General features: G+C 38.5%; 1 long non-coding RNA gene across 2 annotated transcripts in view; it reads left to right on the top strand.

Moving 5' to 3' along the window:
* The window catches only part of LOC124977536 (uncharacterized), a 28,996-nt gene extending 4,320 nt beyond the window's left edge, over nucleotides 1-24,676 (top strand). The window contains exons 2-3 of one of the 2 annotated variants that reach the window (XR_007107201.1): nucleotides 24,223-24,310; nucleotides 24,418-24,676. This is a non-coding gene — a long non-coding RNA (uncharacterized LOC124977536). Of the gene's footprint in view, nucleotides 1-24,222; nucleotides 24,321-24,417 lie in introns of both variants that reach the window. The other variant, XR_007107202.1, reaches the window with a different exon arrangement.
* The last annotated feature ends 843 nt before the right edge of the window (nucleotides 24,677-25,519 follow it).

The raw sequence follows: 25,519 nt of genomic DNA, 5'->3' as shown, positions 1-25,519 counted from the left end.
AATGCTATTCAAAAGTCATTCAGCTACAGTGCAGAAGAGTCTGCCTGGGGTCTGGGCATCCGCCTCTTCACAATCTCTTTGTCGCTGTCCAGCCAGAGCCCCAGCCATGCAGGATATAGCTGGGTTTCCTGCTGATGCATTTCCAGTCTGTATAAAGGAGATGAGGAAATTGCAGGGGAAGTGCATATGAGTAGGACCTGCCCTTGGAGAACTGGGAGAATATATTGGGAGAGTATATTTTAGTTCCCACATGTGCCCTGCCTGCACTTCTTCCACATCAAAATGTGTGCTGAAAGTTAGAGCACAATCTTGGATTCTTCCTGGTTCTTCATATTAACAGCCAAGATAGTAATGTGAAATTGATATGCATCCCCACAGGAACCTTCTCTAAGATCTGAATCAAAGTCCTTCCCTGCTCTGATAATTGTACATGGATTCCCCTATCTGCTTGGCGTCTTGACCTCCTGAAATTCAGCCAATTTCTGCCTTTGCCAGGACTCTGGGAGCTCAGGCATTACTCAGCCCAGAGGCGTTTGTGTTTATGCAGTTCTCGTCAACCTTCCTGCCTTCTTCTCACTCTTAGGCTCCAACGTTCAAGTCTGGTTTGTAGATCCTCTTGTTTCTACAGCTGGGGTGAGATTGGACAAGGGTCTACTAATCACTTGTCATTCACCACGTGCTCAGCCAACGGTATGTCAAGAGCATGAACTGCAGCTTGCCTGTTTGATCTAGTTCAGTGTTCTCTGGCCTTCAGAGCATCATACCAAATTTACCTTTTTGGAATATATTCATCTTTCTACCTCCATTATAGATTGTTCTTTGTCAAATATTCCATACCTGGAACTCACCTTGAATCTATATGTTATTGATCTCTGAGCCTCCCACCACTGTGTTTCACCCACTCCTTGCCCCTTACTCCACTACCATAAAGGATATTAATCCGATAAAGGAGCACACACCAGGGTGTTAATAACCGATAACCACTTAATGTATTATCCTTCTCAGAGGAATTATCCTCATTTAAGTTGTAAAGCCTTCATCCAAAGAAATGAAACATTCTAGGTAGTTTTCCAACACTGCACTTAAGAAGTGAATAGCTATTTGGAAGCAAGGGATGTTCTGAGCCTTTCTAAATGACAACACACAAGGGCTTGCTTTTTTTTAATTGATCTATAAAGTGGTCTTACTTGTGGAAATACTAGAATTACACAAATGCAATGGTTCTTAAACTTTACTGCACCTTAGAATCACTTTGGGAGCTTTGAAAAATCCCAATGCCTAAGCTGTATCTCAGAACAATTAAATCAGTATTTCTAGAGGCAAGATCTATGTGTCGTATTTTTTAAAAAACCAGCTAGGTGATTCTAATATGCATGTTTGAGCATTAGTGCAATGAGGTAAACCATTAACTACTTAGGCACAGTAGCCTTGCAGGACTCCAGTAAAACAGACTTTCTCCCTGTTGTGGGTACAGTGTTTCTGGACACAAAGCCAGAATTTCATTCTGAAAATGTGTTCATGTGGTTCTCTAAGTACTTAATATAATCCATACAGGCTAAGTAGTTAGTTGCTAAACTGCAAACACCCATCTCATTTCATCTCAGTCCACTCGGGGCCATCTGGTCCTCTGTATTCCCATTACAGGGCCATGTGTATATTAATGAAATGATTGCATCCGATTACATCTTTTATTCAGAGCACAAGAAGAACAGTCCATGTATTTTGTTTTCCAGCATCACTGCTTCTGTCATGATGTCATAAATTGTTATTCTATTTCATGCAAAGGTCTTATTAAGGTAAGAACAGAAATTCAATATACTATTGCTGATAAAAACATTTTAATTTTACTGTCTTGTATCTATAGGATAGATATTTCAGTCAAAAGCACAGAATTTCCCATGTTGGATACTTGTTAGTAGACTCTTTTAAAATGTCCATCATAGAGTTTATATTAATGATCAAGTTGTGACAATTGTAACACAAGAGGGATCATCTAAGAACTGAGCTGATCACTTTTTCTCTAATTTCTCTAGCCTTCATGTCTGCAACAAGACGGATGATCAGAAAGTCACATGCCTAGACTACACTACTTCCTCATTGCTTGATGGCATAGGGGATCCTGTGGGGGAAAAGGACTCCCTTCTTAAACCAACACAGTCCTTTGTGTTGTTACAATCAAGACACTTCTCCTCCTAAGGGAAATTGTAGACAGTTCTCTTCCCAAGGAAAATTTAAAATGAAAGGAAATTTAAAGATTTTTTTCATCTTGTGACATATGAATAAATAAAAATGATTGATGAGTGGATGAATAGCTTGGTATTCACTCTTTATCAATTAATCATGTTCTCTCCTACCCTTCTATCTTCCTGGAGTATACATTAAGCAATCAATAGATGCCCACAAATACCTACTGTATGTCTGCTTTCCTTGCTACAACTACACTCTCCCAACCCATTATTTTTATATGTGCATATATATTTACACATATATATTCTTGACTTTCTCGTTCACTTATTGGTCCAGTGAAGTTTTATTTATCACCTCATTTGTGCTAGGGGTTATATTGGCCCCTGACCTTGTGGAGCTTAAAATCTAGTAGGAGAGACGTATTACTTAATCAGATATTTATTAATCAAATAATCTCAAAGACTAAAATGTAATTCTTTTGTTCTCTTTAGTTATACATGACAGTAGAATTTATTTTGAGGTATTTAGACAAGCATGGAACATATCTTATTCTAAGTAGGACCCAGTCTTGTGGATATACACAATAGTGAGATTCACCCACTCCTTGCCCCTTACTCCACCTTATGAACATAAGGAAAGTTATTCATTCTTTCCTATTTCCAACCTCCTCCCTTCTCTTCATTCCCCTTATGTCTAATCCACTGAACATCTATTCTTCCGCTTCCCCCCTTGTTGTGTGTTGGCATCCACATATCAAAGAGAACATTCTTATAACTCTATGATAAGTAACTACTGATGAATAGCACTGAGATATGCAGCCCTGGGTATATAATGGAGCCACAAGGGACTGAATTACACTGTGTGAAAGAGTTAGAAAGGGAGACATTCTGTAGCTGACGTTTAAAGGAAGAATAAGAAAAAAAAAAAATGAAAGAGTGAAAGAGGGTCATTCTGAGCTGGAGGACCAACAGTGAACAGGGTGGAAGAAAGTAGCACATTCAGAGAACTTCATGGTCTCTATGGCTTAGCAAAGGAGGGAGAGGTTTGAGACAAGACTGGGTGGGAGGCAGGCAGGGATTGATTCCAGCAGGAACTTTTAGCTAGTGTAAAGACTTTGGCATCTTTCCCTTAAAGTCACGTATAGAATTTGAAGACATGAAAGAGGGGAGTGACAGATTTATTTTTTGAAGCACAAGCTATTTTTTTTACAGTGTGATTAGATTGGAGGGGATTGGCAGGAGTGGGTTCCAAGAAATGAGTGATGATACTACCCCTACTGAGCAGTTATGCTCAGATTTGTATCCCATGCACCTACCTTTTTTCCCTTGGTATTCACTCTTTATCAGCTAATCATGTTCTCTCCTATTCTTCTATTTTCCCAGAGTATACATTAAGCAATCAATAGATGCCCACAAATATCTACTGTATGTCTGTATCTACTGTAGATGCCCACAAATATCTATTGTATGTCTGTGTCTATATCAAAGACACATCTCTAACTTTACTCTCTGATGCCAGGTAAACAAGTTGAATGACTTCTTGGGAATATCTCAAATTTGTGGTATTCGTTAATTATGCAGGAAACAAATAGGCTCTGATTATGATGGCCAACCTAAATAATTCCATGATTAGTTGAATCTTAAGTGGCAACTATTAATTGTAATGCCTTCCTTCAAACATGTTCATTTCTGGGTACAGTAGACAAATTGTAAAAGATGGTCTCCTGGCATTTAACAATTTCCAAGAGGAGGGAAGAGTGGACCTGGCCTCTCAGTTAGGAAGGCCACAGTTCCTGTGTACTCCCCCTGCCTTTTTTTTTTTTTTTATTAGAAACCTGAATTTTGTGAGAGTCCTATAGTTCAGTAGAGGCCAGAGTGAAGTCCAAATGTAAGGTGGGTTTCATGGCAGGAAGAAGAGCATATTGAGACATTAATATTCAGGAATTTCCTGAGATTTTGGTCATTTGTTTTGAATAATATTATTTAAAGATGATGCAACTACCCAATAGGACTAAGGAGATCAACACTTCTATTGATACCCTGAATGGAACAAAAAGAAAGTTGTCTCCCTAAGAAAATAGAAATTGGTACCACATTTCACTTGAAATCCCAAATACGAAAATGAAATTTTAGAAAATCATCCCCAAGGACATCAAAATTTCATCTCATAGTTTTCAGTTGTGGAGAAGTTAACACAAATACTTATTTTTTTAATTTTGAAATCGGTGCTGTTAAATAAAAATATTGTCTTTGTTGCAGTTAGAAAAATACCTTGAGAAAATATCCTCTCTCACCAAATCCACATAAAAACTCACTTATTATTTTCCCCAGGGTAGCACAAATAGTGTCAATGGTCACATCAAAGACCTTAGATATTTTTGTACTCAATTACTGACATATTGAATTCTGAGATCAGTAGCTTTCCTTAGTTAATGATTAGTGTATTAATTTTTAGCCAAAATATGTTTTTATATCAATTGCTTATATGCACTTAAACTGCTTATTTTCCTACCCAAACCACTTTTAAAAAAATGCTTATAACTAGAATAGTGATATTTTGAAAATTTAGGTACGATTTATTAGTATGCTATAATAAAAATAAAAATTCCATGGAGTCTCTTACCATATATATATATATATATATATATATATATATGTATATATATATATATAAATTGGCTCCAAATTTGGTGCCAGAACTCCAACTATTTCTGAGGCTTCTCTTGATATTGTCTTCAGAGCCCCTTGTTTGTACATAATAAAGTCTTCATTGCTTGAAAAATTACATCTTGTTGTTTATTATAAGTTGTATGAACCAGTTTGATTACCCAAATTATTTTTATTAGTGGATTCTGAAAATGTTTATTTTAATGAGTCTGAATTTAAAAGAGGGAGAAAAATGGTTTGTGCCTGCATCTTGTAGAGTTTCTTGCTGGAATCCAGGTTCCTTGTGCTTTTCCAACTTACAAGTTGAATGGTTTCTTTGTGTTGTCTACTAATCGCCAATAACTTCTGGCTCTTTACAAAATCAAATTCCCCTTCAAAGAATGGGTTTGCCATTACCAAGGATATTTAGAGATAGTTCTTCCAGTTCCAAAGGAAATCACAATAAGCAGTTGGTGAGTTCCTAAAATGTTCTATGTAGTGGCAGCAGGCTGTATTGCGCAAGTGACCTTTCATGTTCAAGAGGAGTTACTTTGAAATATTTGGTTATTCACACTGTCAAGTGTGTGAGTGTTGATGCCATAGGGCAGAAATCCACATAGCTTTTTTTTTTTTTTATGAATGGATAGGTAATGCTAGATAGATTCATCTTTCACTCAAAGTGTGTTTCCAAGGAATGTTATGAGTATAGCACCAGTAATATCGCCACCTTATGTCTGCTTCATATCTTTATCTTAGTATTTTCAGGGCACTGTTTTCCCCCTGTAAAACCTTATTTAATATAATTATATTTATATAATATATGTGAGCTATTTGATTTTCAAGACCTTGGAACTATATTCTAACATATTATATGTATGTATATCACCATACAAAATTAAAAAGTATGAGAAAAATAAATTACCTAAAGCACAAAATTTATATGCATGTATGCTGAGTATGACAGAGGTATTTAGTTATTTTAGTCTAGGCTGAAAAGAAATGGTCGGTTAGTTGATTTGTCCCCTCTTCCATGTAACTTTATACATATTGCCAACCCCTGAAGAAGTCTCCAAGTTGTTAGAGTACTAGTTAAATGCATAAACTATTAGAAATATTGTGATCTCTCAAAGGATCACTAAATGCATATTAATCCAGAGTCCTTTTAAAACACCAAAATCATGTCTAATCCTTAAAAAAAAAACTTGAATAGGAAAAATAGGTCCTCACCAAACTGGGCAATGAAGCTCAAAAATCTATCTGCAGCCCAGAACTACTAAGCTCCCTATAGTTGCCTCACAGACACATAAAAGTAAAAACATTGATAACAGCCTCATTATTTCCTTTCACAATTCTTCCCTGTTCTATTTGTCCTCCAGATGCATTCTCTGTTCTTGTCCTAGGAGACTGGACTTTGTAGACTGCTACTCTGGGTTTGTATTAGGTAGAACCAGGGGAGGCTTTGGCAGAAGACTGAAGGGTAGAAGGGACGTGAGTTGAGACATTCACTCTTCCTGCTTTGTGAAGTTTTGGTTATATTTCTTGTTTCTTCCATGGCCCTCAGATCTCAAAGCAGTCTGCTCTTTCTACTTCTTTTCCTTGTCCCTTCAAGCTGCAGATAGTAAAAACTTTCTAATGTTGCTAGGCCTTGGGCATCTCGGCATCTCTTGTTGATTCCCTTAAACCTGCCCATATATCTTTCCTTCACTGAAAAGTTTCTTTAGAAATCCAAGGTGATCCAGAAATGTGTTCCCCACTGGAACTCTGACTGACACACAACTTCCTTATTTAGTTTAATTTTATGTCATCCTGATTGCACAAATCATAACCTAGTTGCTCAAGTTAAAAATCTAGGAATTCACTTCTACCTTTTCACTCATACATCAAGTTGTTATGACCTGTTCCTCCCTTAATATATCTAAAAGCATTTTCTCTCTCTCTCTTTTCCCGTCATAGTTTATTTGGTATAGACCCACCAAAAGAGCCTCCCTATTTACCTTCTAACTTGTCCTTTGTATTGCTGATGGAATGGTCTTTCTATAATGAATTCAGTCCAATTCTATTTACAGTTCTTCAGAGATCCCTGTAATCTTCTGGGGATGTTGTTCTCTTTGCTAGTCCCCTAGTGAGTGTGTTTGGAATCTGGCCCAAATCTACCTTTCTAGCCCCTTCTGCACCCTGTACGCTGTACTCATACACATTTTGTGCAGTTTCCCACATTCCCATAGTTTTATCTTTGCTGTTACCTCTGCCAAGAGCACCCATCCTTTCCCACTGGCTGACTCTAACTCATGGCCCCAAACCTCCTTCCTTGCTGTAACCTCAGAGCATGGTAATGGCATGAATGTGGGCACATGGTGGACAGATGATGCTGTAGATAGTCCTCCCTGCTCTTCCGAGTTCTAGACCAGCTCTTATGAGGGGAATCGGGGCAGAAATCTCAACAGGAATAGGTAAACATCCTTGGGAACTGTTTTTGGACACTCTTAAATTCACCTGTCTTTCTTCATCTTTATCACTACCTAGTTCAGGTCACTTATCATTCTTCCCTTAATAATTCAGTAGGCTCTTCAGTGACCTCCCTGCTTCCAGCCTCACTCCTCCCTTTACTCTTCATGCTGCAGTGATTTACATTGCAGGTTCAATCCTTTCTCTACTATCTGTGGAGCATCATTAATACGAACTTCAAAAATCCAACCTCTTTAGCATGCAAATCCTTACATAAACTGGCTCTTGTTTATCTCTTCAGTTTCATCTTTTCCAGGTCTTTCTTAAATTTTAAGCTGCAGCCAGCCCCAGCTAGTTGCAGCTTGCCAAATTCACCATGGCACTCTTGCCTCAGGGCATGCTGTGTGAGGTACCCTTTGCCTGGAAAGCCTCTTAACCTCTGCCTGCTCCTCCAGACTCAGTCCAGAAATGTCCCCTAGGAACCCGTCCCTGGCTCCCCACCCCACTACATCCCCTGCATAATTGTGTTAGGGGCTCCTGCAAGCACATGGTTTTCTATGCTGTATAATAATTGTTCTTGCCAATAGACTATAAGCTAATCCAGTGAGGAATTATTTTATATTTTCATTTTGCTCTGTTTTGTTTTGTTTTTTTATCTTTCAGGACATACTATAGTCCATAGCATATTATAGACCCTCAAATATTTGCTGAGTGAAACTTCATGTATAGTCTAGAAGGGATTGATTTAGTCCAGTTTTTCCATGGCCAGCAGATCCTTTCATCAGCCCTCCCCTCTGGCATCACCTTCTCCAGGAATCCCTTCAGACCTTACCCTCTTCTTTGTCTAAGCTTGATGCCCCTTAGGGAGCATATGCTTTGAAAGCTAGAATAACATGTGAGTATGAAAGATTTAAGCCTAAATACCACTCTGCAGCTAGTTTCTAGATGCACAACTGGAGTTAAATTGCTTAACTTTTCTGAGCATTGATTTCCAACACTGTAAAAGACTAGCAGTATTAAAGGTTGCTGGGAGCATTATATGACATGTTGTCTAGTATCTAGCAAATGCTTAATAAGCATTAGTTTCCATTCCTACTTTGTGCTCCTTTAACACCCTGTACATATCTCATATCCTGCTGTGTTCTGGTTACCTCTCTCCTTAGACCCCAAGTCAAAGAGCATATATTTCATTTGTTTCACAGGACCCATGGGACATACTCAGTAAATGTTAGTTGACTGATTAAAATTCCTGCTTTTATTGGCTACCAACCTGAGGTTTGGAGAGATTAAATGACCTGCTTAAATCATATAGCTAGGAAGTAGCTAAGCCAAAAACCACAACACAAATCTAATGCTTAAACTAATGCTTATTTGGTCAAGCGCATGAAACCACAAGATGAATGTATACATATATCTCTGAAATAGGATCTGTGCTCCTCGTCACAGGCATGGCCTCGGGAGGGCTTATCAAGTACTAGGCATAATCTAACTGCCTCTGACAAGAGAACAGGATTCTGTGTTTGTCTCCATCAATACCACCCTGCCCCACCACATATCTAACCCTTCTAGTTCTACCATCTTCCTAAATAACTATAGTATAATTTTGTTGAGTACAGAGTTTGCATTAGTTTGGCTATGTAAGCACTATTCACATTTCTTCTTTCCTGCACAAAGTTCTATTTTCCCTGGTATAAATTTATCATTTGTTTCTGTTTGACTTTCTAAGGACTTATTACTTCAAGCCCAAATTGTTCTGTTCACCCCCACCTCCCAAAATATCTGAATACAGGGTGTTCTATCAATTACATTTTCATAGAGAAATATCTCTCATAGTCTGACTTGATTGGAAAAGTGTACAATTGTTATGTTCCAATATGCCTTCTCCATTATCCTGGAAATTCTTTTCCTTCTCTTCTGTGTGGAATTATTTGCCCATGCTTTCTTCCTTCTTGGTGTTCTCCCTTGTCTTGATGGAGCATGTTGTCTAATAGCTTTCTGAGAACAAGTCCATGAGAGGAAAAATTTAAAGAGTTCTCACATTTGCAAAAGACTTCAACTTACTGTTATATAATCGTTTCCTTCAGAATGTTGAAGACATTCCTCCACTGTGTTCCAGCTTCTGGTGTTATATCTGAGAAGTACAAAGCCATTCTGCTTCTTTAAATAGTGTTTGTGACTTTGCCTTTGAAAGATTGTCTCTTTGATTCTGGTATTCCTAACTTTCACAATAATATGCTTTGGTGTGGATCTTGGCTTCATTTAGTAGGCTAGTTACTCAAGGGTCCTTTAAATAAAAAAATAAAATAAAAATGAAAAACCTCATGGACCCCAGTTCTTAGAAAGATTCTGAGATATTTTGATGATTTTCCCCCTAATCTTTGCTTCCATTTGTTCTGTTGTTTCTTCCTAAAATTTGTCACTTGGATCTTGGATCTTGGTTCTCCTAGTCTTATCCTCCAATTTTTTATTTCTTCTTTAATGTTCCATTTCTTTGCTATACTTTCTGGGAGATTTCATTAACTTTTCCTTGTATTTCTTTATTGCATTTAAAAAATTTCTATAGTCCTATTTTCACTTTCCAAAGAGTTCTTTTGTACTGCCTTTTCCCTCTCAGGAAAATAATGATGATTTTTTTGAAGTTTTCTTGTCTTCAGCTTATACAGTCTGTTTTCTGTAAATTTTTTAAAGTTTATTTTGATTTTCACATTTTCTATTAGAGGCTTTCCTTCTCAGATGTCTGCTGGCTTTGTTTAAGAGTGAATAAAGCTCTAGGAAGTCAATTGGAAACTCTTGAGTGCGTGAGTGGGACTTGCTGACTCTGAGTTCAGTATAGAACTATGGTTCCCAGCAGGGGGCAAGACTCTGGTTACCCTGACTCTGGGAGATGCCACTGGCATCTAGCTAGGCATTCTGCTAAGCATCCTACAGTGCACAGGACAGCCCCCAGCAACAAACTATCCTGCCCAAAATGTCATTAGTATTGAAAAATCCTGGTATAGAGTACCTCTTTGGACCACTGAGTTGGGAAGCCCATGACATCAATGCTATTTATCTTTCTCTTGATCTGGTCATGTTCTCCAGACAAGAATCCACCCACCTCCTGCCTTGGGGTACAGCATTGGCTTCCAATATTCTGGGAGATGGGTGTGGGGAAATGGACTGATGATTTCACCGATCAGTATATAAAAGTCACTTAATCACTCTTTCTGACAGTATTGATTCTCCACTATTGACTATGACTGGTATTCCCTCCAGGCCAGAGTCTGGAAGGGGGTTCAACATCTAATTTTTTCTCCTGGGGTGGTAAAGGAGGGGAAAGGCAGTTTCTTGGCTGTATGCAGTATGGAATTTTCAGTTTTTCTTAAACTTGCAAACCATTCTCCTGTTCTTAGCTACAACCTCCTATTCAACCCCAGTTCCTAAACCTTTGGTGGGTGGTAGATTTATGCTGCATAAAACAGATCATTCCTAAGTTGGGGATGCAGTTCAGTGGTAGAGCACATGCCTAGCATGTGTGAAGCTCTAGGTTCAACCCCCAGTACTTACAATGAGACAAAATAGATTGCACTTAGGCTATTTCTATAGGTGACTCCTCAGTCATTATCACTTGTCTCTCTGTTTCCCAGCTTTCTATTCTTTTTGATCTTATAGAATTATGTCTTCTTAAAAATTGCTTTGCTATCATAATGGTGAGGATTCTAAAGGGAATGGGAATAAACGCATGTGCGCTCTCTCTCCTCCATCTGTTGTGTGGAGGTCTGACAATTTTATTCTTCATGTTGAAGCATTCCTTAGTTTTCTCCAAAAAGGGAATTCTAAATCCAACAAACCTATTATCAAATGAAAGCAATATATCTGTACTGAACACCTGCCATTTACAAGGTAAAATGCCTGCATTCTGTTGAATTTCTCATGGGCAGTTTGGAGGTACATGTTACCAGATGGGTTTTGACATCAGGGGTGGTTTGGGTGGATGTGTGTGTGTGTGTGTTTCTCTTAAAAAAATATACTGACTACAAATATCAGAAAAAGCAAATTTAGAGTGCATATAATCTTCAGGATTCAGTATAATAGGAGCAAAAAAAAAATTAAACCTAAACCCAAGCAAAAACAAGAATCCAAACACAATCTGCTAAAAATAAAATAACAGTGTGGACTAATTGGCTCTCTGAAGTTCTGTGTGAACAGAATTCAGATTTCTCCAGCTGACCAGTTCCCCAAGCAGCTGGAACAATGACTTTAGCTCAGTGTCACGGGCTGTGATCTCTCCTTAGAAATCTGATTTTAACTGTGGCCCTTTGAAAGCTGGTGATTCTGAAGGAGACCCAGATTGCACTCTGGATTTCCGTCCATGAACAGATGCTGCTTGCAACAACACTGAAGCATCACTTACATTAAAAAATCTGCTTTGAAAGCAGAAAGAGGATACGGTGATACTTCCCAGGTACAGAGGGTGCCAGCTGTGATTCTTTCACACTACATTTTCAAGTCATACATGAAGGCAGACATTACATTCCACCACTAGGAAGCAGAATTTCTAATGTGAAGTAAAAGGCATATTTTAAAGGCATATTTTCACTGAAGTTGTGAAAATAAATTCAGCCCTGACCAGCTGAAATCTTAGCCTAGAATGATATGACTCCTCCATCTTAACATCTAAAGGGACCACTTGAATGGTACCATGGCAACAGCATCACCTTCAATGATTCCCTTGAAGAAATCTTGCAGAAGCATGATCAGCACACATGAGGATTTGGCATTGATTTGATGAACAAGAGATCAAAGGATTACATTTCTTACCATTTTTATTGTTCACATTTTAACTTTTAAAGATTACATATATAATACTCAGCATAGAAAAATTAGGATATGCATATGAAGTTAAGTAAAGAAAACTGCCCGTAGTCTGTTTGCTCAGATACGAGCACTGACTTGCGGTTATTTATCTATCCTTCTGTATATCTATCCATATACAAGGAAGGACAAAATAAGACTTTTTGAAGACAAAGAATGAAAAGATGTCCTACTTACAGACCTTCAGTGAAAGAATTACAAGAGCTATAAAGAAAGAAAAGAATTATGCCCAGAGTGGTATCTGAAAAAATTGTGGAAAAGGTATCCTATCCTTGTTTTAAAGAAGTATTTATTGCAAGAATAAAATGTGGGTGAACTTGGAATAAAAACAAAGCAATCATAACAGAAGGGACATAGATGTTAACTTTACGTTGTATTGTTAAACACATGCTACATGCTTCAGAACCAACACTAAAAGAATAGAAATGGAATGTAAAACTTCAAGACTAACAGAGAAAAAGCAGAGGAGGGGAGAAAAGAAGACATGGACTTAATAGAAGTCAATACTTAGTCTGCTCCAGCTGCAGCTTAATAGAATGGGTGGCTTGAGCAGCCACTGCTTATTTCTCACAGTCCTGATCACCGGGGAGTGCACCATCAAGGTGCTTACTGGTTCAGTCCCTGGAAAAGCTCTCTTCCTGGTTTGCAGACAGCTACCTTCTTTGCTGTGTCCTCACATGGTATAAAAGAGGGAGAGAGAAAAAAGACAGAGGGAGAGAGAGAGAGAGAGATAACACAAATAAGTTCTCTCCTGTCTCCTCTTATAAGGGCGCTAATTCCATATTCAGGGATTCACCCTCAAGACTTCATCTCAGTCTAAATAATGTCCAGAGACCTCATCTCCAAATAGCCTCACACTGGGGATAAGGTTCAACACGATTTTGGGGGCAGGAAACAACACAAATATTCAATCCTTAGCCATCAGCAAGTGGGGAAATAGAAACAAAACAAAAACATTTTTAAAAAATATGGTGGTAGAAGCATCAAAATACTCTGAATTTCTTCATATGATGAAATTGACCTATAGATCAATGATCTATAGATCTATGAAACTAAATGCTGACTGAAAACCTCAAGATGCTAGATAAGTAGAATATGGCTCCATTTGTATGACTGTTCCACACAAGAGCAAGTCTGTGTTTCATCTGTGGATATTCAGTGGTCCATGTGTGGATATTCAATGGAATGAGTGAAACACAGACACATGGATTTAAAGAATAGACAGCAATTTCAGAATAGTGGAGGAAAGAAGGGAAAAGGGTTCAGGGAGTACAAAGAAACTTCCCTTATGTCTGATATTATTTTTAACATCTACCATCTTGCAGGCCCAGTGTCAAGAAAACACAACGGGCAGAAAGAGAAAAGGTTACTGTCCTCATGGAACTAACAGTCTGAAGGGAAGTCAGATTTTAAGTAAATAATAAATGATTACTGTGATATACCCAAGAAGGGTGGTGGAGGAGGAGTGCAGAAGCGGGAAGAAGGCAGTACAGTGGATGAAGAGACCAGCACATACAAAAACCTGCAAGTGGGAGTGGCATTTGTGAGAAGGCAGTGGGGCTGGAGTGGGGAAGGGTGGCAGAGCTGGGGCTGCAGAGGAAGATGGAGCCGGACCACCTAGGTCTTGAGACAACAGAAAGGTCTACAAGCAGCAGAAAAGCACTGTGGGGCTTCATTGGGTAGGGGAGAATAATCCAAGTTACAGTATTAGACTACTCCTCACCTGATGTAGAGGGAGACTGGGAGGGGCTGCAGGGCAAGAGGAGACGTGGAGTCACTGCAGCAGTCTACAATAGTCTAGGATTGAGGAGGTGAAGGAGAAGCAAGAGGAGATGAAATTCCTTTAACAGAATCGAGATTTTTAGAGGTACATTCAAAAGAACTAGGTGATTAGCCATGAGGACAGAGAAAGAGAAGGCCAAGATGTGTCCCTTGCATACCTGTATGGACAGTTGCCATTTCAGAGGGAGAGAAGGAACCCTGGAAGAACACCAGATCTATGGAAAAGGTTATGAATTTGGTTTTGGACAAGTTGAATTGAAAGTACCTTTGATTAAATGGAGACTAGAGGGAACAGTCAAATATAAAAGTTTAAAAAATACAGGTGGTAATTGAAACCAGGAACATTGTTAAATTAGCCTGAAGGGGGAGACTATTTATGGTCTAAGTCGATCAAGGTCCTGAGAAGTTCCATCATGACTGAAAGGTGGAAGCCAATCCTGCAAAGGATACAGAAAAGCTACAGGTTGGGGGAAAACCAAGAGTATAGTCAGGAAAGGTGGTGTGTTGGTAAGAGGCAGTGGTGAGCCATGCTGAGGATTGAAGAAAGGTCTCTGGATTCAGCAATATGGAGGTCATCAGAGACCACAGGACTGTGCTGGAGGATAGACTCAAGTGACAAACTGGAGTGGACTGAAAAAGGAGTGAGAGGTAGGGAAAGGGGAGAGCCCTTTTGAAGGGTTTGACCATGGAAAGGAGAAAGAGGTCAGTAGCTAGAACGGAATGTAGGATTTTGGCACAGTGGTTTCTTAAGAAACATTTGAACTTGCATACTTGGTGTGAAAAATTGATAGTTTGTGACTTCCATTTTCTTTTGAAGTTGGAAGGAGGCAAGTCATAGAGGACAAGGAAGAGGAAGGGGAACCAATGAGAGTAATTGTTCAAAAGAGAGAAGGTGTGACATAGCTACCAGTTATGGGATATTTACTCTATGTGGGCACCACACTAATCTTTAGCCTTACATGCATTATCTCTTTACACATGGACACAAATGATATCTCCAATGTTGTGAGGTCTTTGTTTTATTTATTTATTTAAAAAATGTTTTTGGTTGTAGGTGGATACAATACCTTTTATTTTATTTTTATGTGGTGCTGAGGATCAAACCCAGGACCTCGCTCGTGCTAGGCAAGCACTCAACCACTGAGCCACAACCCCAGCCCTCTTTATTTGATTTAGTTTAGTTTTTCTCCATAGGAGCCCATCCCATAGTTAAAATTTTATACTGTGCATGGAGTTGGCATTCATGGAACGATGACCAAGTCCTGTATGTAACTTCTGAAACCATCAAGAGCCATTTTTGGAATACACAGGGCAGGGGTTTCTAGTTGAGATTTAAAAAAAAGCCCTGAGTGTGCAGAAGTATATGGGACAATATTGATAATGCAGCTGGGCCACTGCTAGTTGAAGTGGCCCAGGGAAACAAAACAGTATCCCAGGAAAATTGGTGACTCACTCCTTTCCCATCTCCCCACCAAACACTCTCCACATGTTCCATCCAAAAGATGACTCACTTGGTCCAACCCTCAGGAGCAAAGCACTGAGAGGGAAAAAGGAAACTTCACATTTATTCCTAATTTACCAATGATATTATCAGAGGCTCTGGCTGAGAATCTTGACTTTCCTGCATCCTGGTTTTCTGTCTATGAAAGGATCATCTTACTTCTAACTCTCCTGGCACCATTTGGAAGCTGTTAGCTTTAATAAATGAGAGGCTCTCTTGGCTAACTCATTTTCCATCCCTAGAGTTCAATTTCTTTATCAACAAAAAGAAGGACAGCTCAAACTTGATATTCTCAGGTCCCACCCAGCTATACCTTTCTCTGATCTCTAATTCTATGCTTTCAAATAGGATAAGGTAAAGTGACCATGGCAGGGGACCTTTTGAACTGAACCAGATGATCTGTCTCTTCCACAAAAGGTACAGAACCTGTGTTTGCAGCACCTGTGAGGTTTTCCGGAGCTTTCCTTCCATGTTTGCTTTTCTCAGTGGTTTCCTGAGACCTTTCAGGAAGTCTCCCCGTTGATCTTAAGATTCACAATTCAGGCCGCCAGAGAGGATTCCCTAAATTCTGCTGGAAATCTTACCTACATTTGGTAGGATGGATAAAGAAATAATGAAAATAAACTACTAAAGAAATGGAAAGGATTTTATTACCTACAAAAGACAATTTGGAAACTGGATGAAGATGCAACCAGGTCCATTCTATTATTGTCACTACTTGTTTTAGTCAGATTTTTCATTGCTGTGACTAAAAGACCCAACCAGCACAATTGTAGAGGAGGAAAAGTTTATTTGGGGGCTCACAGTTTCAGAGGTCTCAGTCCACAGACAGCAGATGAGGCTCCAGATGAGGCAGGAACATCATGGTGAAAGAGTGGCAGAGGGAAGGGGCTCACATGACAATCAGAAATCAGAGAGGAAGAAAGAAAGATCTTCACTTGCCAGACACAAATACATACCCCAAAGGCATGCCCCTGATGACCCATCTCCTCCAGCCACACCTACCAGCCTTCAGTTTCTACTCAATTAATCCCATCAGGTGATTAATTCACTGATTGGGTTAAGACTTTAGCAATCATTTCTTCTCTGAACTTTCTTGCATTGTCTCAAATGTGAGCTTTGGGGGATACCTCACATCCATAACACTACTTTTATGTACATGTGAACATTTTCCTAATAAAGGAGTTGTTTTTTTTTTTAAAGAATAGCTGAAAATCAACTTCATACACCAGTTACTTTGAACTTTTTTCAAAAAAGACATGTTATATATGTATATACATGTGGTAATAAAGAGAAAAACTAAAGCATATATATGCATATATATACATATATAGACTAAAGCAGAGTTCTACAAAACATTTGCCCTCACTAAATATAATAAACTAACATTTTTTATATTCTTTCCTGTTGGTTATTTTTTAAAAGATTCTTGGAACCTACTTAAGTGATTCCAAGACTCATTCATAGATTATGAGCCACAATTTGAAAAATACAGATGGAACTAAGCAATGTCTAATCATTCTGGTGGTCCATTGAATATTTACCTGTTGCCGAAAGTCAAAAGGAGAGAAATGACTGAGAGGAGGGAAGAGAAAGAACAGGCATGAAGATTTCACCAGCTGTGTTGGAAAAGCCCCACCCTCATGTGGGGATCAGGTGTCATTAGAGTTTTATGAAGCAAAAGACCTTCACAGGTTCCCACATTTGTACAAGGCTCGGCTACCCAATGTTCTCTCCTTCTGCTGACAGGGCTTGCAGCCTGGCCTGCTTCTGAGAAGCTTTGCCCTCTCTGAGGTTCATTTCCGGTCCTAGGTCATTTCTCCAACTTGCCTGATTTATGAATTTTCTATCCTGTTCCCTGATTCTCCTCTCAATCCCCCACATGGTGACTGTCCTCCAGACTCAATGTCATAGACAAAAGCACCATCCATCCAAGAGGAGAGAGAAATAAGGACATAGCTGAGATTTGCTTAGCACTTAAATCCTATTAAAGCAAAGGTCACATTAGGTAAGCAGGGTGTAGACAAAGACTAGTGTCCAGAAGAATATATTTGACTTTAGTATTTAAGAATGAAGTATCAACTGCTTAGTCCTTCAACAAATAAAAATTGAGTATCTGCTGGGGAGGAAAGTGAGAATTTCAGGATGACATCATTAATTCAAAGGACATGAAGAAAATACAGAAGGGACAGCACCTTGATCTACAATAAAATAACCTCAGAGGTGTAATTTTTAAATGCATTATAAAGGGCTGCATTACATATCTAGGGGTTTTATATATGTGAAATTTCACTAATCAGAAACCCATTTACAATTAGAGGAACTTCTCCCTAAAAAGCTCATTCCTCAGTTCATGAAATATTGCCGTTTGTGTTGACTGGAAGGACATTTCCGCTTCTCCGACTGTGAAAGCTGTGTTTCTTTTAATATTAAGGTTAATGAGGGCTGGGGCCCTGTAATCTACATGAGTAGGTTAATTCTCATGTGTCCTAGATAGTGGAGAGAGATTTAGAACTTCAGCTGAAGGGAGAGGCACACACTGCCAAACGAATGCATGGGAAGGGGGCAAGGAGGAGCTCTCTATGGAAGGAGATCTGTACCTCGGCTTCTCTATCACCAAGTGCAGATGCAGAACATGCCCCGCCTCCCCTGTGCTTGAGTGAAAGAGGCCACTTCACAGGCTTTAGACACTTTGGAGGGAAGGCAATTATATGATGGAAGTTTGATTATATTATAGTAAGAGATATTTTATCAAAGTTATCGGAGTGGGTGTGACATTGCTGGTAGGACACAGGTGTCTTTCAGAAGTGGGAATATGGCTTGAGTTGATCTCCTGTTCTGTTATCAAAGGTATGAATGTGCAAAACACTATTTAAAATGTCTTCATCCACAAAGTTCAAAGTTTCAAAACAATGAATTATGTCTCATTTAATTAAATGAGACCATTCCAACTCACTTAAAAATAACACATTTTAATTAAAAGCAAAGAAATGTGGCCCCTATTCCCCTATTGTGACTTTCTTCCCCATTTCAGGCTGCCTTTGACCTTGGTATGATGGCAGAGGTGAGAGGAAGCAAAGCAAGAAAGCTAAGGAGATGGAAAGAGACCCCAGCTCATTAACTCCCATGGTGAAGTCCTCACCATTTCCTACACATGCTTTTGTGTCTTAAGTAAAAGGTGATGCATAGAATTATTTGGCACATTCATCCTGGGACTATCTGACTCTGCTAAACACTCAATTAGGAAACCATGATTATTTTCAGAAGAGTCTAATATGAAAGAGATAAGCAAAACAAATTACTTGAATTATGATTAGTATAAAATGTCAGAACAAACAAAACTAACCTATAGTGACAAATAGCATCGCCTGGGGTAGAGGTGAAGAGAATTGAATTTGGAGGAACCAGAAGAAATTTGGGAGTGATGGAATGTGCTGTGATTTGAGTGGGATGGTAGCTATTGGGTATACACATTTGTTAACAACATTGAGTTACATGTTTCAAACAGGCACATTTTATTATATAAACTATACCGTAATAAAGTTAAAACAAAAAATCATATCGTATGTACTGTGGGCCAACATAATATGGAAGGAGGAGGCAAGACATGAGTATAACTTAGATGAGGTGTCTAAAAAGGCTTCTCTCTGCTAAAGAGATTTTCTGCTTTGAGGAGGTTAAACAGATTTCTCAGGAGGCCATTGTTTTAGACTGAGCTTCTGCTGAGGCCCCAATACATCAGACTGAAACAGAATGGAGTCACTCATGCTAGCTACCACATAAGCAAACTGAATTTAGAAATAGGCCAGTTTTCCAAAATACAGAAGAGTCATAGTAACCAATCCAAAGTCAACCTGAGCCAGCATGACAAGGAAGCACCCTCTGCCTTAGTCTATAAGTAGGGTGACTTCGAAATGACCAGTCCACTTTGTGTTCATCATCTCTGCTTTCTTTTTATCTGCCTGGAAAACCCACCTACTTTTGTGCGATATGCTGCCTGATTCACAATCACCTATTAAAGTCAATTATATCACAAAATGCAATTTATTTAGGTTTTGCTTTTTTAGAAGAAAAAAGAAACCCCATGAGGAGAGCTGGGGACGTGGCCAGTGCTTGCATAACATGCACAAGGCTCTGGATTCAATCCCCAACACCTCCAAAAGAGGCCCTAGGAGGAAAATAAACAGGAAACAACCCTGAACTTTTTTTTGCTTTTCCTTCAATAGAGGGCATAGTTCATCCTTTTGATTAAGACAAAAGTAGTAATTTGACTTGTCTCTGGAAAGAAAGTATATGCAACCATACTGCCCTACTCAAGTCTGGATGCAGGTGCAAGAGAATGATAGCTATAGTTTCTTTTTGAGGTGATGAACATGTTCTAAAGTTGACAGTGGTGATGGTTGCACTCATCTGTGAATATGTGAAAAATTATTGAATTATGCACTCTAAATGGGCTAATTGTATGATATGTGAATTACATTTGATGATGATTCTCTTTTTTAAGTTAATGCAATTCTATGCGAGCCAGGTTAAGAAGCAAGAAACTTTGGCGTGGATAAAGCAAAAGCAACTGAATGAAACCCTTAGTTTTTGATTCTATTAGCATTCTATCTACATGTTAAATCAAAAAAGGTGCAAATAGAGTAACTTCAAAGATATTTTGTATTTTATTCATATGCCAAAGAAAAACAAAATTTCCCCAGCCTCAAAAAAAAAAAAAAAAAAAAAAAAAGGATACAGTCACCTAATAATTAACTTCCATTTCTGACAACATGGCAGTTTGGATAACCTGAACAACTCTTAAACATTCTGGGTGGCTTATATTATTTTAAATAAAATCACCTCAGAGCCTTAAAGCAAAGTGAAATTTTGGGAGGGTGAGTAGCCCAAGCTGAAGATGACAAAATAGACTAGGTTAATCTCGTTGGTTAGCATACAGTAGCTTATTTCTCATTCAGGTTTCATGTCTGCAGAGGCCTCAAGTCATTCTAATCTGGTGGGGATCCATTCTGGTGGAAGCTGCGGCGGGGGGAAGAGTAAACATTGCAATAGATTTTTTTATTCTTCCATGCTTCTTTCTATAAAGTTTGGATATGATTTTATTTTTTATATTCTCCCTATTTATATTTGGAGTAAACACTCATCAAATTCTTCTTGCTGAATCCCTCATCCCTACCAACCTACGGTTTCCTTTTTAAAAACTGAAATCCTTATATGATATTTCAGTAAAGGAACTCCCTTTTATGTATTAAAATCAAACTAGTTATTATAACACAATGGAATTGACACTCCAGAGTAATGGATATAAAAGGGAATGTGGATACCCTTTACTGTAAGATTTAAACTGTTTTAAAATAAATTTCTTCAACTTGAGAGTAGATTCAAAGTGGTGTGAAAAAGTGCTTCCTACACTGAGAATTCAGAAAACCAGTTCAGAGTAAAATAACAAGATGCTATAAGATCATAGTAATTATTAATTGAATTCCTCTTTAAGCCCCATATCATGACATCACTATTTCCCATACTTTTTGAAACTATTTCAGTCAGTATCTCCTTTGAAAGATAAGGGGGAATCTAAGTCTATGTTCTTGGCCTACACTGTACATGTGCCCCAAATTTTCCAGTTGCCCTTAGATTAAGTTTGTTCACTTAGGTTCTTTGCTAAATCCTTTTGGATTCAAATGCCAAAGTTCACCTTTTTTTTTTTTTTTGTCATTAAATGTCTTGCTTTGTTCACTTTTAAATGGAAAAATACATTACACTATAGACTACATGATATAAATTCATCACAAGCATCCTTCTTAATGACTCTGTATTGTATGTCCCCGTTAGAAGTAGTAGGCAATTGGTTTAACTATGCTGTCTTTGTTGCAATTCAGATTAACATTTACAAATCATGCTTTGAGGAATATTTTTGTATATAAAGTTTTTGTTGTATTTTCCCAGATTTAGATTCCTATATATAGAATTACTGGGTCAAAGAACATGAAGGCTTCACATGCTTTGTAACAGTTTTTTTCTCAAAAATATCAGATCAATCATACTGCCATTAGCTTTCTGCACCTCATCAGCACTGGAAATAAAATGTGCTTTTTATTTTTAATGTTTACTAGTTCGAGTCACCTTCTTAAACATCATCTCCTGAGAAAAGCAGTGGCCCACTGTCACCAGTAAAAACATATGCTCTCGTGTCAAATCCAAATTTCCGTATGTGTCTTTCAAGTTCTTATACAGCATGTACACACATGTGTGTATATAAGGTATACAATATACACCTGTGTGTATAAGGTAACGTGATAAATATACAATATATAAATATATGTAAACATAATGAGATTAATAATGATAAAAAAATCATCATTTAAGGTCCTACTATTTGCCAAGGCCTGAGCATGGTACCAATTTTATCCCATCTAACTCTCATTACAACTTTGGAGGCAGGCAGAAGGACTATCATCGTTGTGTTTTATAGACCAGAACACAGCCTCCTTGTATCTCCAAACCTATACTCTTGTTCTCACCCTACCTGGTGTAAATTGACCTGATGGCTATATCCCAATATACATCTCCTGCTCTAGCAAGTTCTTCCCACCATCTTTCTGATCTCAGAACCTCCATCTCTGCTCATTCAGTCTCCCTCTTTTCTTCTCTTAGCCATCTTTTTCTTTTTTCAGTCCTAGGAATTGAACACAGGGCCTTGCTCATGCTAGGCAAGTGTTCTACACTGAGCCACATTCACAGTCCATCATCTACCACTATTCAAGATCCAGTAACCCTCCTTTTATGTAAGACAGAAGCTGTATTCGACTGCCTAGAAAATTGGGTTTCTTTGAAAAACAGTTTTCTTCCTTGCCCCTATCCAACCATCTGGCACAGTCTGTCATTACTGTTCATGAAACCCGCTCTTCTCTGCCCGCACTTCTCTGTACAATTCTCTGTCTTCACAGTGTCCTCAACTCCAAGCCACAGCATCTTACTTTGCATCAAAGAGGCCCCTAGTGATTTACTTGCCTTCACTCCTGTGTTTCCAGTCCAATTTCTACAGGACACCTAGAAGAGCCTTTAAAACATGAGTTAGCTGGGTGCAGTAGCACATGCCTATAGTTCCAGGGACTCATGAGGCTGAGGTGAGAGGAAAGCAAGCTTAAGGCCAGTTGCAGAAACTTAGCAAGAATCTGTCTCAAAAAAAAAAAAAAAAAAATCAATCAGTGGTAGAGTGCCCCTATCAAAAACAATTAAGTTAAATTAATGATTTATCTTAACAAAACAAAACACTAATAGTCCAATTTTAAAATGGACAAATTATCTTAGTAGAAGTTTCTAAAAAAAAAAAAAATAGGAATGGCCAACAAATGTATGTCAAAATGCTCTCAGAGTAAATCAAATTCCATGCACGTATGATTTTGTCAAAATGAAACCAACTATGTTTAACTATAATGTATTAATTTAAAAAATTTGTAAATGCTCTTGATATCATTAGCCATGAGGGAAATGCAAATGAAATCATAATGCGATAACATCTTACTCCAGTTAGAATGGCTATTATAAAACAATAATTATAATAACAACAACTACAACAGCCACAAATGCTGGCAAGGATGTGGAGGGAAAGGACACTATAGGTGGAAATGAAAATGAGTACAACCACTGTGGAGAACTTGTGTAAGAAAGTTCCTTGAAAAAAATAAAAATACATCTACCGATTTCACATCTGGATATATATCCAAAAGAAAGGAAGTCAACCTACCAAAAGATAACTGCACATCCATGTTTATTTTGGCATTATTTACAATTGCTGAGATATAGAATTAACCTAGGTGTCCATCAATGAATGAATGGATAAGGAAAATATGACATATACATATATAAATATATATCACATGTGATAGGATTTCTTTCTTCTTTATAGATGAATAATATGTATAATAATGAAAAAAGAAATCCTATCATTTGCAGCAAAATAGATTGAACTGCAGGACATACGTGAAGTGAAATAAGCCAGACACATAAAGACCATTACCAAAAGTTCTCTCTCATATGTAGAAGCCGAAAAAGGTCAACCCGAATGTGGAATTAATTGAGTGATTAATTGAGGTTGGGACAGGTGTGAGTGTTGGGGGGTACATAAAGGGAGGCTGGATTTGATTTGTGCGCACTATATGCATGTGTTGAAATATCACTCTGAGCTGCATCAATATTTACAGTTAATAAATGTTAATCAAAAATAAAATTTAAAATATATGGATCATATTCTTATGTTTAAGACCCTCTAGCATCTTTCAGTTACACTTAGAAGAATCCAAACTTCTTGCCATGGTCTGAAGGCCCTGTGTGTTTGGCATTCTGACCACCACTCAGTCCACCCCTTCAGCCCCCACTCCCATCACCTCCCCACCACATGGTCTTCTCTCACTTCTCTGTACATGTGGCAGACTCTCCTATGTCTTTGCACATGCTCTTTGCATAGCCTGTTTTCTGCATTCTGCAGGTCTGAGATTTAATGTTACCTTTTCAAAGAGACAGTCCTGACCACCTTCTCTAACTAGAATTTTCTGCATTAGAATCTTTCACCGCACCTTCTTATTCCCTCCATGAAGTTCTATATATTTTTCTTTTTTTTTTCTTTTTTTCCACATAAGGGAGTTTATTAAGCAGAGTGTCTCCCTGCAGGGTAAGAGAGAAAATGAGAGGAAAAGAGAAAAGGCATGCAAGAGAGAGTGTGAAAGCGAGGAGGATAGAGAAAGTGAGTAGGAGAGAGAGCTCTATATATTATTCAATGTGGCTATTGTCTGTCCTCCTGACACACAGGTATGCAAAAACTGGATCACTGAACTAGAAGCCATGTGAGTGCAGGGGCCATGTTTGTTTTGCCCCATGGACCCAGAAGAGGAGCTCAGTAAGTTTAGGTTGGCTAGATCAATTAGTCAATTGAATAATCAATTCCTCTAACTTTATTTAAACCTTTTGACAGAATTAACTTTTTTTTTTTCCTTCTCCTTAAAGCACCTGATTGGACACTGTAAATGTGACAGGAACTCAGAAACTCCTCACAGGCGGACTGTATTCATGCTGAGAGTATGTCTTCTGGCTTCCAGCTACCCTTGCTGGTGATGAGATTCCCTGGGCTGCTGACAGAGGTGTGGAACCATCTCAATAGAGCCAACTCTGGACTCTGCCATTTACTTGCAGCATGATCTAAGGCAAGGAACCTCTTCAGACACCACTTTTTTCATCAATAAAATGGGTATAATAATAGACCCTATTTCATCGTTCTGCTACAAAGTTTAAATAATATTTTTGAAGGACTGTTTTTGAATAAAATCATTGCTCTTCTCAAGTCTTTCTCAGGGCCTGCCACGTGAAATAAAACTCCTAAACTGGAAAGTTGGAGCCTTCCAACAATTTGTTCCTCCTGCACAAACCAGCATACCTGCCCTGCTTTAGCTCCTTGGGTATGGTATTTGCACTCTTTGGCACCCCTTCTTTGGAGAACCATCCCTCCCCCATTTAATAACACCGTTTAGTCCATGGTACAGGCCAGTCCCCAGTCCTGGCCAGACTCAGAGACCTCCTGGTGAATGTTTGCCAGTATTATATGGAAGAGCTCTCTTTTACCCCAGAAGTCAGTAAGTTGGTAGACCATGAACCTCAGGCCTTCATGTTCAACATGTGGAGAAACCTTATATAAGTCTGCTAAGGCTGGCCTATTACAATACTATAGACTGAGTGGTAGTTGTTATTTTGTTTTGTTTTGAATTTCGAGACAGTGTCTCACTAAATTGCCCAGATTGTCCTCAAACTTACCATCATCCGGCCTCACCCTCCCAAGTTGCTGGGATAGACTGAGTTGTTTCAGCAATAGAAATTAATTTTCTTTCAGTTCTGGAGGCTGGAAAACCATGAGCAAGGTTACAGGAAGGTTTCTGGTGAGGCCTCTCTCCGTGGCATGCAGACAGTTGCCTTCCTACTATATATTCTTACATTGTCTTTCCTGCATGTTCTTACTCCAGTGTCTCACCAGTCCTATCGATAGGACCCTGCCCTTGGAACCTCATTTAACTCTCATTATCTCCTCAAAGTTCCTCTTTCTAAATACAGTCATCTC

The sequence above is a fragment of the Sciurus carolinensis genome, chromosome 2 (genome assembly GCF_902686445.1).
Source record: "Sciurus carolinensis chromosome 2, mSciCar1.2, whole genome shotgun sequence".
NCBI classification, from domain to species: domain Eukaryota; kingdom Metazoa; phylum Chordata; class Mammalia; order Rodentia; family Sciuridae; genus Sciurus; species Sciurus carolinensis.
This window is presented reverse-complemented; position numbering and strand designations above follow the sequence as displayed.